This window comes from Cibotium barometz, chromosome 30, assembly GCF_041138505.1.
Source record: "Cibotium barometz isolate CiBa-2024 chromosome 30, ASM4113850v1, whole genome shotgun sequence".
Lineage (NCBI taxonomy): Eukaryota > Viridiplantae > Streptophyta > Polypodiopsida > Cyatheales > Cibotiaceae > Cibotium > Cibotium barometz.
The window spans coordinates 30,622,383-30,636,712 of NC_141075.1; the positions used below are offsets into that span (position 1 = coordinate 30,622,383).

General features: G+C 42.0%; 1 pseudogene across 1 annotated transcript in view; it reads left to right on the top strand.

Annotated features, from left to right (window-relative positions):
- The first annotated feature begins 4,825 nt into the window (after window positions 1-4,825).
- The window catches only part of LOC147621376 (SPX domain-containing membrane protein OsI_17046-like), a 40,850-nt pseudogene continuing 31,345 nt past the window's right edge, over window positions 4,826-14,330 (top strand). The window contains exons 1-3 of the transcript XR_015269815.1: window positions 4,826-5,062; window positions 6,117-6,179; window positions 6,284-6,716. The product of XR_015269815.1 is annotated as an SPX domain-containing membrane protein OsI_17046-like (transcript). The remainder of the gene's footprint in view (window positions 5,063-6,116; window positions 6,180-6,283; window positions 6,717-14,330) is intronic.

Genomic DNA, 14,330 nt, shown 5'->3' on the forward strand with positions numbered 1-14,330 from the left:
TGTATATATATATGTATGTATGTATGTATGTATGTATGTTTGTATGTATGTATGTATGTATATGTATGTATGTGTGTGTGTGTGTGTGTGTGTGTGTGTGTGTGTGTGTGTGTTGTATATATATATATCACATCCCTTTATCCCACTTCACCCTTCATTTACAATAAGAAGCATAGTTGAAAATAGGTGAAGCAGCAAGAAGCATAGCACATCAACCTCTGCAAGCAACGCATGAAAAGGATGTTATGTGGAGTAGAATATTTGAACCTAACATGAGTTTCCATGTGTGGAGAACATTTCAACGTATTAACCGTTGGTACAATTAACAAGCCCATTAATAGTTGGAAATGAACGCCAAATGTTTACACCTTTGCCTATTTTGGAAAACTTACATGCAAAGTTGCACACAGTGGTTTCGTTGGATTCATGTGGCCGTGTTAAAATGGGGACATGAATTTGGGCGAGTTTCAAATGAGGAGTGTCCATAACTTGGTCACGTGGGAACTTTCTCTATTGTGTTGTTGACTTGGATGATGGCCTATGTGATGCACCCCCTATCCCCCCAACCCAAGTACCCAACCTAGAGAATGTGCTAATTTTACCTTGCAATGCCCCATTCTTTTACTGCCACTAGATGGCATGTCCCTCGCATGTTAGCCACATCGCTAGTGTAATTGTACTTACATGATTGGGTGCTTTTCTACTCGAATGCATGGGATTTACGTGGCCACTTTAAGAAGGTTGAGTGCATAGCGAAGCCCTTAATCTAGCCTTAAATTCATCTTTATGCAACACTTGGATTTGGACCCCTTTAATCTCATCTTAATTGCACCAATCTCAACTTTTATCATGCTATCCAAATGATGTTCACTAAGCGAGGCTTGAAATTACGCAAAGCCATTTCTACTATTGGAACTGACTCTACATTTTACTTTTGCCACCTTGATGTTTCTTACGTTATCTAATAAGCCACATTATCAATATGTGCAACAGGAATGATTCTAATCTTCCAATCTTCTTTGGTTTTTCTCTTCCTTCTCTTTTTTTGGTTACTTTTGAAGCAATTTCCAACACATTACCTTTTCAAGCATTATGAGTATAAGTTTGGCCCCCCTCTCTTATATAAATTGGTTACCTTTTCTTGTCAATTTACCTCACCCAAATAATCTACTTTCATCATGTACCTTTGTGGCCATTGCATCCTTGCTTTCGGGTCAAATCTCTAAGCATGCCTCACTTTCCTCCTGTGGTTTTTCATCACCACCCTTACATGTTTCTTTTATGTTTTTATTAACACTTTTTTTAGCTGAGAGTTATACATAAAAACTTAGTCTCTCTCTCATTGTAGACTCTATACTCATAGTCATAGGCTCATTTCAGATTGTTTAATTGATAATCAACATTAAGTTATTGACCTTCAATAGTGATCACAACTTCACACCACCCCCTTTATAAGTTAGTTATTATTGTTTTAATCCCAATCCAAGTGGCCTAATTTATCAAAATTTTAGTTCAAATTTATCAATATCTAACATACATAATATTTTGGTGTTTTTGATTTTTTATGAACCTAGTTAATGTGATTTAGGGTTTCCTTCCTAATCTGCACAATAGCTCTTGTACACTATTACTCTAGTCAAAGTGCCAAACTTCACAACATTTCTGAAAATGTATCTAAAGTAGTATTCAATATATTTTACTTTTTACCTACGTTTAATGCTATGCTAGTCTTGGATTTGATTAGAAACATACACACTTTTTTCCCCACCAACCCGTGTATTGATTAACCAAATAAGCATAACTATTATTAGACCCTAATAAGCATAACTATTATTAAACCTCAATCTGAATGCTTTTTTACTTATTCCTTTCTCCTTTTTCAAGAACAAGCCTAATTGCAAGCCTAGTTATACATCCTTAATCTTTATCCCTTCACCACACAAATTGGTGACGTATTTAATTGTTGTGTTTAGGGTGGATCACATCCATGCACGCATGCATGCACACATGTACACATTCTCACATTCACACGTGCACACATGCATACACGTACACGTATACACATACACACACATAGATATTGTTTTAGCTATCCCAATATCCAAGTACCCTTTCAAATGCCTCCATTTGATTTTTAGTTCCTTTTATTTCCACTTACTTTTAAATTATTTATACCATTGCAAACATGGGTGGCAATAAAGAGAAGGACATCTAACATAGTCAATAGAGGAAGGTTGATTTTTATAATATCTATTCTTTATTATTTCTATAGTTTTTTATCTATTTTCCTTCAATTTAATTAATCTTATATACATACATATATATATATATATATATATATATCAAATGTATATATTCGTATATAACCTCTCTCTCTCAAATATACGTAGTCATGTATAACCTCTCTCTCTCTCTCTCTCTCTCTCTCTCTCTCTCTCTCTCTCTCTCTCTCTCTCTCTTCTAGCTGTAGGGCTACACATTGCTTATTTGTTCACTCTTCTTCTTTACCTAGCTTATGCCCTACTACGAGCAACTGCTTGTGCTCTCTACTAGCATTCTCTCATTTGAGGTGTATTGCTTTCACTTATCCTAGCTCTCTGTCCACTCCACTCATTGCTTGCATATGCCATTATCTATCACCTCTACTATTGGCACTTTTGATTAAGACATGTAAGCAATATCTTGCCACCTTGATGTTTCTAACACTATCTAATATGCCACATCATTATATCCAGAGTAGAAGTGGTTCTCATCCCCTAATCTTCCTTGAGGTCTTGCATCTCTAATTTTTCTCTTCCTCCTCTTCTTTGGTTGCTTTTGAAGGTGCTTCCAACCCAATCTTCCTTGAGGTCTTGCCTCTCTAATTTGTCTCTTCCTCCTCTTCTTTGGTTGCTTTTGAAGGTGCTTCCAACCCCTTACCCATTTTTGAGTTACTTATCTTACTTGTACATTTCACATTTTAAGTTCCCCTAATTTATCAAAATTACAATTCAAATTCCTACAAGTCTAACATACACACAAAAAATTTTGGTTTTTTTGAATTTTTGTAAACCTAGGCAATGTGATTCACGTTCCCTTCCTTATCTTGATTATAGTCTTATACATGTTTTTCTCAATCAATATATGTAACATCACTCTAGCCAGATATTGTTCTTAAAGAGTGTACACACATTGTATGATCTAATGGTATTAATGTGTGGCATAAATGTGTCATCATGGGTATAAGATTCTACCATGTCTAGCCCATTGATCTTGCTCATGCTTTGAGAACCATGAATAACTAGTAGGACAACGACTTTATAAAGCTCTTTATAAAGCTATGACTACAATAACAAGTGGGGGAGAGGTGTTAACACATGTCTTCCCATAAGATTATCACTAATTCTATTTGTGGATGGTGATTGGTATTCTAACTTTTGGAGTTTGACAGTGTGTTTGTAGGGGTTTTGCTTCACACTTACTAGTGTCTTCTAACTTTGGAAAGAACTCAATCTATATCTTCTAACTTTGGATGGTGATTGGTATTCTAACTTTTGGAGTTTGACAGTGTGTTTGTAGGGGCTTTGCTTCACACTTACTAGTGTCTTCTAACTTTGGAAAGAACTCAATCTATATCTTCTAACAAGTGGGGGAGAGGTGTTAACACGTCTTCCCATAAGATTATCACTAATTCTATTTGTGGATGGTGATTGGTATTCTAACTTTTGGAGTTTGACAGTGTGTTTGTAGGGGTTTTGCTTCACACTTACTAGTGTCTTCTAACTTTGGAAAGAACTCAATCTATATCTTCTAACTTTGGAAGAACTCACACTTACTAGTGTCTTCTAACTTTGGAAGAACTCAAATTACTTGCGTACTTATTTTCAATGGGAATTTAATCCTTGGTTTTAAATGCTTTTGTTATTCTATTACTTTGGTCAAGTGCCAAGTTTCTTTCTAAATATGTGTCTCTCTAAATTGGTATTTAATACATTTTTTCTTTTTTAGCTATGTATATAACCCTCTAAATTGGTATTTAATACATTTTTCTTTTTTACCTATGTTACGTTGCTGGGTTTTTGTACCCACATGTACACACACTCACGCACTCATGTGCGTGCACACACGTGTGTGTATTGATCACCCTCATTAAGCTTGCAATTATAAGCATAATGATCACACTCCAAGTTCCAAGATGATATAATATAACAATCATCCCTCAACTTTTGCTTAATCAAATAAGATGATGCTTTTTTGAAAGTGGGGCTAAAATTCAAATTCTGTCTTGATGCTGTTGTGAAAAGTGGAGCTAAAACGTACTGCTTATGCTGCAAACGAATGAATCCATTCTGTGCTTGCACACAAGCATTCACACCTATTCTCATTGTTGCTTTTTTTTTTTGGGTGGGTTGAGTTGTGTGTTTCTCATCTAGACTAATATCATTTCATGAAATTTGTGAGGAAATTCATCTCATGAATTTTGCTAGGAAAGTCATCAAATTTCTAATGTAAATATAATTTCATGAATTTGGTCTTGAGATTTGTGCACTTGAATATGCATTTTAAGTGGGTGGCAAAGAAATGCAAGTCCTAGGGTGTGTGCAGTCTGAAGGGACCAAGGTTTAAATTTTTATTCATATGCCCATGCTTGGAAATCCATATCCTAATCCAAAATAATACTAAAGAATAATTTGTGGATACAAAATAATAAATACTTATTTGGGATTGGGCAACAAAGGCAGGTAGGCATTCTTGCTTTTAATGGCTAGAATGTTTTCTTTTTATAATTAAATGGTTTTTGGAAAGGGCTAATTTTATATAAAGTTAAGAAAGGGGCCATTTTTTTATAATGGAAATCAATGTAAATGTTTTATTTTCAAAATAAGCGCTGTACACCACCCTTTTCGCCATAGCCATGAAAAGCTTTCCCCACCATCCCTGCTCTCTCTCTCTGTCTCTCTCTGTGTCTCCATTAACTGCTTTTTGCTTCTCTGCCGCCTCCCCTTCCTGCATAGCTTCACTATTTCAATGAGCTAGAGCTCCGGACCATCGCTCAGAGGCTACACTTCCATCAATTCAACAGGTCAGAGAGCTCTTCTTCTTCTTCTTCTTCAATTTTGCTTTTCTAATTCTGCATGCTACAAAGGATGGAAAGCTCATGGCCTCTGCATGCTTCAATGTTTGTTTATATTTTATGTTTTTCATGTTCACGTTTCTATTGCTTCAAATTAAATTCTTCAATGCATCTTGCATGTTTACAATTTCCTTTTGTTTGTTTTTCATCTGTGTGTGTGTGTGTGTGTGTGTGTGTGAGAGAGAGAGAGAGAGAGAGAGAGAGAGAGAGAGAGAGAGAGATAGATTTATGAAGGCCATGCATACATACTTGAGAGATACATACATGTGTGTGTGTGTGTGCGTGTGTGAAGTCTCTCTGGCTTCATCCTTCCCTAGTCATGCAGTTGCATATAACCATGCCATAACTTAAGCATTTCAGTTGTTGATGATAGCAAGTGAACCTATCCCACAAAGCCCTTAACACTTGGATGAACTCTAAAATGGCTGTAAAGCATACCCGAGTGGTCCTCGAGCTCAACCGGGGATCGATAGAGCCCCAGTGGGGGAGGTCAGGTGACTGAAGGAGAGTGTCCAGACATCATTGGACCACAGCAAGTGGTTAGGCATCAGATGGCCTGAGCACAGACGGCCCAAGGGCTTGGTCACACAGACGACACTGGGAAAAGGGGGGCAGCTTCTTTACTCTTTCCAAAGATCCGTTCCGACCAGAAGATGGGTTAATAGTTTCTTCAGCCATGAACATATAAGCCCAATGATGGGATGCAGTAAAGGCATTTCATGGGCAGGCTGGGCATCAGAAACCTTGTGTGGGCAGGCTTTTTGAGGGAAGAAACCTCATGTGTCTGGCCATACTTGTCTGCATGCTGGCTGTGTCTCTATCATGTACAGCCTGTATATTTTTTGAGATTGTGTCTCTCTTTAATAGTTGCAATCTCAGCAAGTATGCCTGGTTTCATACATATTGTGTGCTTGTGTGAAACGTATACGCGAGCTATCTTGAAAAGCTCTTTGAAACCTGGTAGGAGCTATCTATAATCTGTGCTCCTATCTTCTTTTTGCAGATTGATAGTAATGGTGGGCTTTGGGAAAAAATTAAGGGAACTTCAGAATCCTGAATGGGAACGGTAAGTCTGTGTATATATTTCCCCCTATATACTCCTGGCCTGATTTTTTTGCTCCCTCATTTGCAGTCAAGTTTTTTAATTTTCTTTTGATCTTCTCTCTCCAGATATTACATCAATTACAAGATGATGAAGAAAAAATTGAAGATCTACCTCCAAGCTCAGGGAGGGAGAGAAGAAGAACAAGCAATCGTCCGCAAACAATTTGCAAGGCTACTAGATTGGCAGATTGAAAAGATCGTATTATTTTTACTAGAACAGCAAGGGTACCTGGCCACCCGCCTGGCAGCACTCAGCGAGGAACGTGAAGCTGTGAAAGAAAACGAGGACCCAGTCCGTGTCTCTGGCTGCGTGGAAGCATATCAAGCTGTAGGGACAGATCTTCTCAAGCTGCTACATTTTGTTGAAATAAATGCAACTGGAATAAGGAAGATCCTCAAGAAGTTTGACAAGAGAGCAGCCTACAGACTTACGGACTACTATGTTGCAAGCCGTTCAAACCATCCATACTCACAGCTGCAGCAAGTGTTCAGGCATGTGGTCAGTTAACCACCTTCTGCTTCTGCTTAATCGAATTCAGTCCTCTTCAGATGATGCTTTTTGTGAAAGTGGAGCTAAAATTCAAATTCTGTCTTCTTCTTTTTTCCGGGAAAAAGATCCTTCTATTAGTTATTGAAAAAACAGCCATGAAGGGCTAGATACAAGGCTAGATACAAACTCGCCTCATATATAGGGCGGGAATCAACTAATCCGCATGCGGTCAGATCCACCCTGCAACTTCCCCCACTGACTACGGAGGGTATGTATGATATCGAGCCAAATGCTCTTGATAGATTCTGCTAGTGGAGTGTGGGTACCCTCAATGGCTTCGCTGCATCTAGCTCAGCATATGTGCCAGGCTGTAATGCTATTACAAATCTCCCATCTCTGGCATGAGTCTGGTCGCCATTGATCTGTAGGTGGGATTGTGAACTGGTATTGCCGAAATGTGGTGGTGAGAGACCTGAAGGGCTAGTCCTTCCCCATCCTTCTCAATTCGCCAGCAGTGATCTGTAGGTGGGATTGTGAGAACTGGTACTGCCGAAATGCAGTGGTGAGAGACCTGAAGGGCTAGCTCTCCCCCATCCTCCTCGTAAGCCTCTATGACCCAAGTGATAGTTCCCCATGTAATGATCCGGGTCAAGGCCCTGTCCATAGTGAAGATGCAGAGAATCCGTCGCCAAACCTGCTGAGCCTTCGGGCAATCCCAAAGACAATGTCGCTGAGACTCCTAAGGGTGGCCACACCTCGCGCAAGCTGCTAGCTGACCTCCAACTGCCAACCAAGTGCCGACCGCCAAGCTCCCGTGTGCCATCAGCCAAAGAAAGAGGTGATCTTTCTAGGCCGAAAACTGTCCCAAAGCCTCTTCCAAAAATTTGAGAGGAAGCGCTGTGAGAGGCCATGTGACTACCAATGTTTTGCTGTCGTTGGGATGCCATCAATCTCTAGCATTTGGACCCTACGGCCTAGCCACGCTGTATATGCAAAGAAGGGGGCATCCAGAGTCTCCTCTTGATCAGCGGGGTCATGCCAAGTCCATAGTCGTGAGAGGTCGGCACTCCCATATCCATAGCCACCAGAATCTCTCCTTGGCCACCTTGGCCGGTGGTGGGTCTCTGTGTGCCACTCCCTTGCCTATAAGGTGCAGCCACTGAAAGACTCTAAGGGGAGCTCAAATCTCTCTAGTCTGCCATGGGATCCAATAGAAAAGGTGACCTCATCCACTCCATGGATTGCCACAAGAATATCATGCCTGGTAAACACACCTAGCCACACTGGGGGAGTCGGGTCTGGGATAGGAGTCAGCCACTCGTGAGGAATAGCTGAGTCGACGTCGATGCTAAGCCTGTCTCTACCGTGGATCCTTGTCAGTCTCTCTCCTACACCTCCAGGGGTAATTGTCTGTGTGCAATCCAATGTCCAAGAGACCTGGCAGGTCCTATGTTCAACGCGTCCCATGATACATGAGGTCGGGCCCCCAACATTTGGCCACTAAGTAAACGGATTAGGGGGTTTTAGACCGATGGCTATCGAAGCCGCTCCTCTAAGGCTACCGGAGCTATTTGCCCAAGGGCCACAGGGCCACAGCTTGAGGTGATCCCAAGCTCGAAGTAAACTGGCTGTAAATTTGTCTTCAAAAGCTAGACTAAAACTACGGACCTGCATTTTTGTGAAGATCCATCTAGTACTCTACGGCCAAGAGCCCCCTAGACTTGGGGTGCGGGCTGAAATCCGGGCCAAGAGGAAGTCCTTCCAAGGCTCACCACCGGGAAGGAGTCCTCTAACAATTAGCTTGCCCAGCAAGGCATGGCTTTGAATAGCAAGGTCAATGAGACCTAGCCCTCCTCTACATCATGGCTAAATGATCACTCTCCATGCCGCCTTGCCTTGGCAGGCCTCCTGTCTCATTGCTGGCCCATAAGAAGTTCCGGATCAACCGCTATACCTGGCCAATAGATGCTCGAGGGAAGGCCCAGCACGAAGTGATGTACCACATGGTGGCAAGAAGAACTTGGTTCGCCGCCACCACTCTACCTGCAAGGGAGAGTCTCGCAGAACTCTAGTATAAAAGCTTCTTCCGAATACTCAGAAGAGGAGGGGCGAGCTGTTGCTCAGGAGAGATATCAATGCCCACCTGGCATCCAAGATAGCAAATTGGAGTGCCCCTTGGGATCCATTGGAAAGTCTCAACTGGGCGCCAAGTCGGGGCGGGTGCACAGCCTACCCAAAAACCACACGACTTGTGCCAGTTGATCTATGCTCCTGATGCACAACAAAAGATCTCAATCGCCTCCGTGAATCTCTGGAGATTCCCCACATCTCCTGAAAGGTAAGCTGTTGTGTCATTTGTAAACTTTGAGTCAAGCGGCTCCTCTTGAGTGCGGAGGGGGAGACGCAATCCCTGAAGCCTGGTCTCCTGGGCTGAGAGAAAACTACTCATGGCCTTGGTGACAAATAGGAAGAGGTAAGGTGCCAGAGGACAACCCTGTCACATGGAGTGGGAAAGGGGGAATCTGTTGCCACGGGCTCCCTGAATGAGAACCTGGCTAAGCAAATAGAAAGAGGTAAGGTGCCAGAGGACAACCTTGTCACATGGAGTGGGAAAGGGGGAATCTGTTGCCACGGGCTCTGAAACTCGCGGCGGGTGCCCGGGGGACTAAGGCCTTTGACACACTTGTTGATACCATCAATGCATGTTAAAACACTTAAACATGGCCACAGCCTTAACACATATCCATCATCACTTTGCATAAAACATAAAGCTAGACAAAACATCCACAAATGCTGAAAATGGAGCTTGCACGTATGACACCGCATAGCCGACCCCCCCCCCCCCCCTGGAGTATTTTATTACCCAAGGAGAATAATATGATGTACAAGCTTTGAGGGCCTTACTCTCCCCACGGGAGATGCCGGATTATCCATATACAAATGCCATAACACAGCCCAACACGAGGCAACCAAGCCGGAACATAGGCTGTAGAAATGCCGAGCCAACAATATAATCCATATACCTCCGTGTGGGTACTGATTCTTCCCCAAAAACCACGGGTCTTCATGCAATAGAAAGGGTACAGCAAGTACAACTCTCCATTCAGCCGGTACAATAGGTACAATGGCTGGTACAGCTGGTACAATGGCTGGTACAGCTGGTACGGTGGCTGGTACAGCAGGTACAGCAAGTACAAATGTTGGTACAGCAGGTACAATGACTAGTACATCAGGTACAGTGGCTGGTATAGCTGGTACGGTGGCTGGTACAGCAGGTACAGAGGCTGGTACAGCTGGTATGGTGGCTGGTACAGGAGGTACAGCAAGTACAAATGCTGGTGCAACAAGTACAATGGCTAGAAATCATAATAAATGATTAAATACCCTTGCCTTCAGTATTTCTTCGCGATGGAAGCCTCCAAAACAGTCCCCAACAGCCAATATTCTTCATGGGCAGCCTTCAAGAGAGAGAGAAAGAGAGTAGCCATCATTAGGGCAGCCTGTAACGGTGGTAGAGGCTAGTGTGCAGCAAGAGAGCCTCTATTAATGAAGAGAGAGGGCTCCAATTTATAGATTTGGGCCTCCCATGAGCTAAAATGGCAAGAGAAGGCTACGATGACAAGTGGAGAGCCACACAATAGCTGAAGTGACAAGTGTGAGGCCACTTGTCTCACTTTGATCCACTTTCTAACAAGTGTCAGGCCACTTGTCTCACTTTGGTCCACTTTCTTGCCACATGTCCCAATCTAAGAGATGGGTCCTTCCATAATCTTTACCTCTAAAAATATCCCAACTGGTAGACATTCTGTCATAGGCACTTTGCCAACTCTTGGTATCTGCTCAATTCCAGATGTAATGACGCGAACAGAATTTCCATCGGAGTCGTGCCAAAAATAGCAACTCTCCTAAATTTTAGGAGTGTGGTCCTTTGTATTCTAGGATAATCTCCCATTCCCAAAGCTTGTACTTTCCAAATATTTAAACATCCTGGAGTCCACCAGACCCCTTTCAGATTGGGAAATGTCCAGGCTAGTGACATCCTTTCCAACTTCTTAAAAGTTGTCCGCAACTTTAAGCTTCAAGCCATATATTCAAGATATAATCATGCTCCCTCGAGTCGGCGAGACGAGACAGTCTCAAAAATCCAATATAACTAAAGAATCCATGTCCCAAAGAAATGGGCGAGACTAAATAAGTCTCCATAATACCAATATCAAAATCATGTCCCAAGATAAATGGGCGAGACAAAAACAGTCCCATAAGTCCACATATCATAATCATGTCCCAAGATAAATGGGCGCGTCAAATCAATCCCATAAGTCCATATATCATAATCCATGTCCCAAGTAAATGGGCGAGACAAAACAGTCCCATAAGTCCAGATATCAATAATCCATGTCCCAAGTAAATGGGCAAGACAAAACAGTCCCATAAGTCCAGATATCATAATCCATGTCCCAAGTAAATGGGCGAGACAAAACAGTCGCATAAGTCCAGATATCATAATCCATGTCCCAAGTAAATGGGCGAGACAAAATAAGTCCCCTACCAACAAGACATCGGTCCACATGACCCTTGGCATAGACATAAGTCCCGTCATGTCCACTTTACCACTTGCACTCCGTGTTGGTACTCTGACCACACACCTTAGATGAGAGGTGGGCTTACAAGAGACACACAATGAGCCGGAACGGCCGACCCCTCCCTTGAGTAAATTGTATTACTATTGGAGAAATTCAATACATAGCTTCACGGGCATCCATTGCCAAATCCTCCATGCCAATGCATATGAAATTCAGCATTTAGAAAACAATGGTATGTCGATGTAGATCATCAAGGAGCTGCCTTGACGCCCGGCCCGACTTCAGTGCCCATATTCTCTACCATTGGCTCTATGTTCTACCAAGCAAGGTAGCAACATCTTGAAGAGCACTTAGGTCAAGAGAAATACTACACAGGGCGGCTAAACAAGGAGTCCTGAAAACAATCACTCGCAAGCATAGATAACCTGGTGTTCCATACACATTTCTGCTACACATAGTTTATAGGCATTTCGGCCACCAACTCACACTACCCTCTCAAGTGCCCATGTTCCCTTCCATCTGCTCTCTATTGTTCCACCCACACATGGTAGAAACACTCTTCAAGAGAGCACGTAGGACAAGAGAACACTACACAGGGTATGTTGTCATGAAGCCAAAAGAAATATCTTGTCACCATATCCTTAAGATATCCTAAGATATATCTCCATATAGCTTGCTTGTAAGCTCCACAATATCCATATGGAAAGAGTGCTAAACGTGTGCACATAAAGCCAACTCCATACTTCCAAGATAAATTTTGTGAATTCATAAATCCTTAGACCAAGCTGTCTATTGCTCATGCTCTTGCTTCATAGGCTCTGAAGTGGCTGGCCATGCTTAATAGCAATGATGGTAAGTGTGGTCCCCACTCCAGATCTTTTCTCTTCCTTATTGATAGAAGGAAGCCTTCGCTTCCAAGAAAGCCTATGCTCTGATACCAATGAAACTCGCGGCGGGTGCCCGGGGGACTAAGACCTTTGACACACTTGTTGATACCATCAATGCATGTTAAAACACTTAAACATGGCCACAGCCTTAACACATATCCATCATCACTTTGCATAAAACATAAAGCTAGACAAAACATCCACAAATGTTGAAAATGGAGCTTGCACGTTGTCGTGCCATGGCACGTCTATGGTGTGAAACCATGCATATGAGGCCATTAAATGCAAATCCAGATGCATGGGATTAAGTGCCATGACTTGAGTCATTATATGATGCCTAAGTACATATGTTCATATTGTAAATGAGGTTCAATAAGACGAGCTGAGACTGAGTCAGGTCTCAAAGTCTATGTACATAATGGGTGTAGTAGGTGTTTTTAACACTTGGATAGTGTGATGTTTTTAGTGGAGGAAAAGGACAGTCTTTTGCTGTGCAGATGCATGCTTGAAGGCCAGGCAAACAGTGGAGAAATGTGTGAGTTTTTGTGAAGTGCACAGGCTGATAAGGAGCCATTTTGGAGGGTAGATAGCAGGAGCTGGGAGTGCCTGATGGGTATGTGATGAACTGAAGGGTTGTGGCCGTCGGGATTGAAAAAGCTTGGCCTTGAGGAGTTTCAACAAGGTGGCTATTGGGATAGAGAGCTTTACATCGATAGTGGGAAGAAGATACATCAGGCATTGAACATTAAGTCAGTGGGAATTCTAAGTATGGCTAAGATGCTTTACGATGTCCGTGATGCTATAAAGAAAGCCACCGACGTGCCGGGAAATATGAAGGGTGATGGAAGACAACTAGGGGCTACTTTTGTTATTGCCAGAGGAGGTACGATGCTCATGGATTTTAGACAGAAAGACTTTGCAGATCATCCTTCTTGTCAATCCATCCTTGAAGCTTGTGGTATCGATCCAAGTCTTTGTTCTAGTGAAGGCTTGAAAGGCGAAGGTGACGCGCTTGCGTGGATTTTTAAAAAAAAGGAAATTTCCGATTAATAAGCTACAAAAAAAGGTGGCGCAGTGTATTGGAAACTGGGGAAAATTCGATAATATAGCTGCAAAAGGTGAGGAGCGGGATACTCTGGCGGAAAAAGGGAAATAACCAGAAAACGGCGCATATGGGAAGGGGGGTGTGCAGAAAATGAGAACCAGAGCGGCATGTAACCAGAGATTTTAAAATTGAGATGGCGGCTACTGTATGGAGCTTCTTGGGTTTAGAATTAAAGAGTGAATGAAGAGCTATCAAAGGAGATGATCTTCAAAAAAATCACACATTATATGATGTATTCTGATCTTGGCGCAAACGGCAGTGAAGCAGCCGTATGGGAAATAGCGAAATCAAAAGAAAAATTCGCTTTTTTTTACCCTTAGATAAGTGAATTTTTTGTTTGTTTTTACTTACGATTTTAAAAATCGTAAAGTCTTGGAATATATTTCCTCTTAAAGTTTTTTTTTTGAAACAAGAAGGCTTTTGAAAGTATATATGGTTTTGGAGAACCATGGAATAGAAAGGCACTTGATTTTGGATTGTTAGACATGGAGATTTAAAAAAAAAAAACAGATGAATATGTTGTACATGCGCCATGTGCCATCTTTTGCCTTGTGAGTTGTTGAAATCTGAAAGCAGGTTTTCAGGTGATCAAGAGACATTTTGAAATGATGGAATTGGCATTATACGGTACATGTGATGTGAATGGTCACATGTATATGGGAATCTTTTGAAGTTTGTGCTATGCCTACATGTGATATGTTTGAAGCATTTGGAAAAAGAATCAGGAGATCTATGCTTAAAACTGGTCATGCTCTTGACACACAATTTATATGTAATCATCAAGCTGAATTTGCGAATGTATTGAAGTGAATTGGCACATGTACATGTCATCAAAAATGGAGATCTCTTATGCTCCTTGAAGAGTTATGTGTGTGTGTTTCCTTGCTGGGATTAGAAGCTACTCTCACAGCTAGAAGTCTTGTACTTTCCCAGCGCTACCGACCACGTCACGACAACGTATGACACCGCATAGAGGCCGGAATGGGCCGCCCCCCCTCCCCCCCCCCCCCCCCCCCGGAGTATTTTATTACCCAAGGAGAATAATATG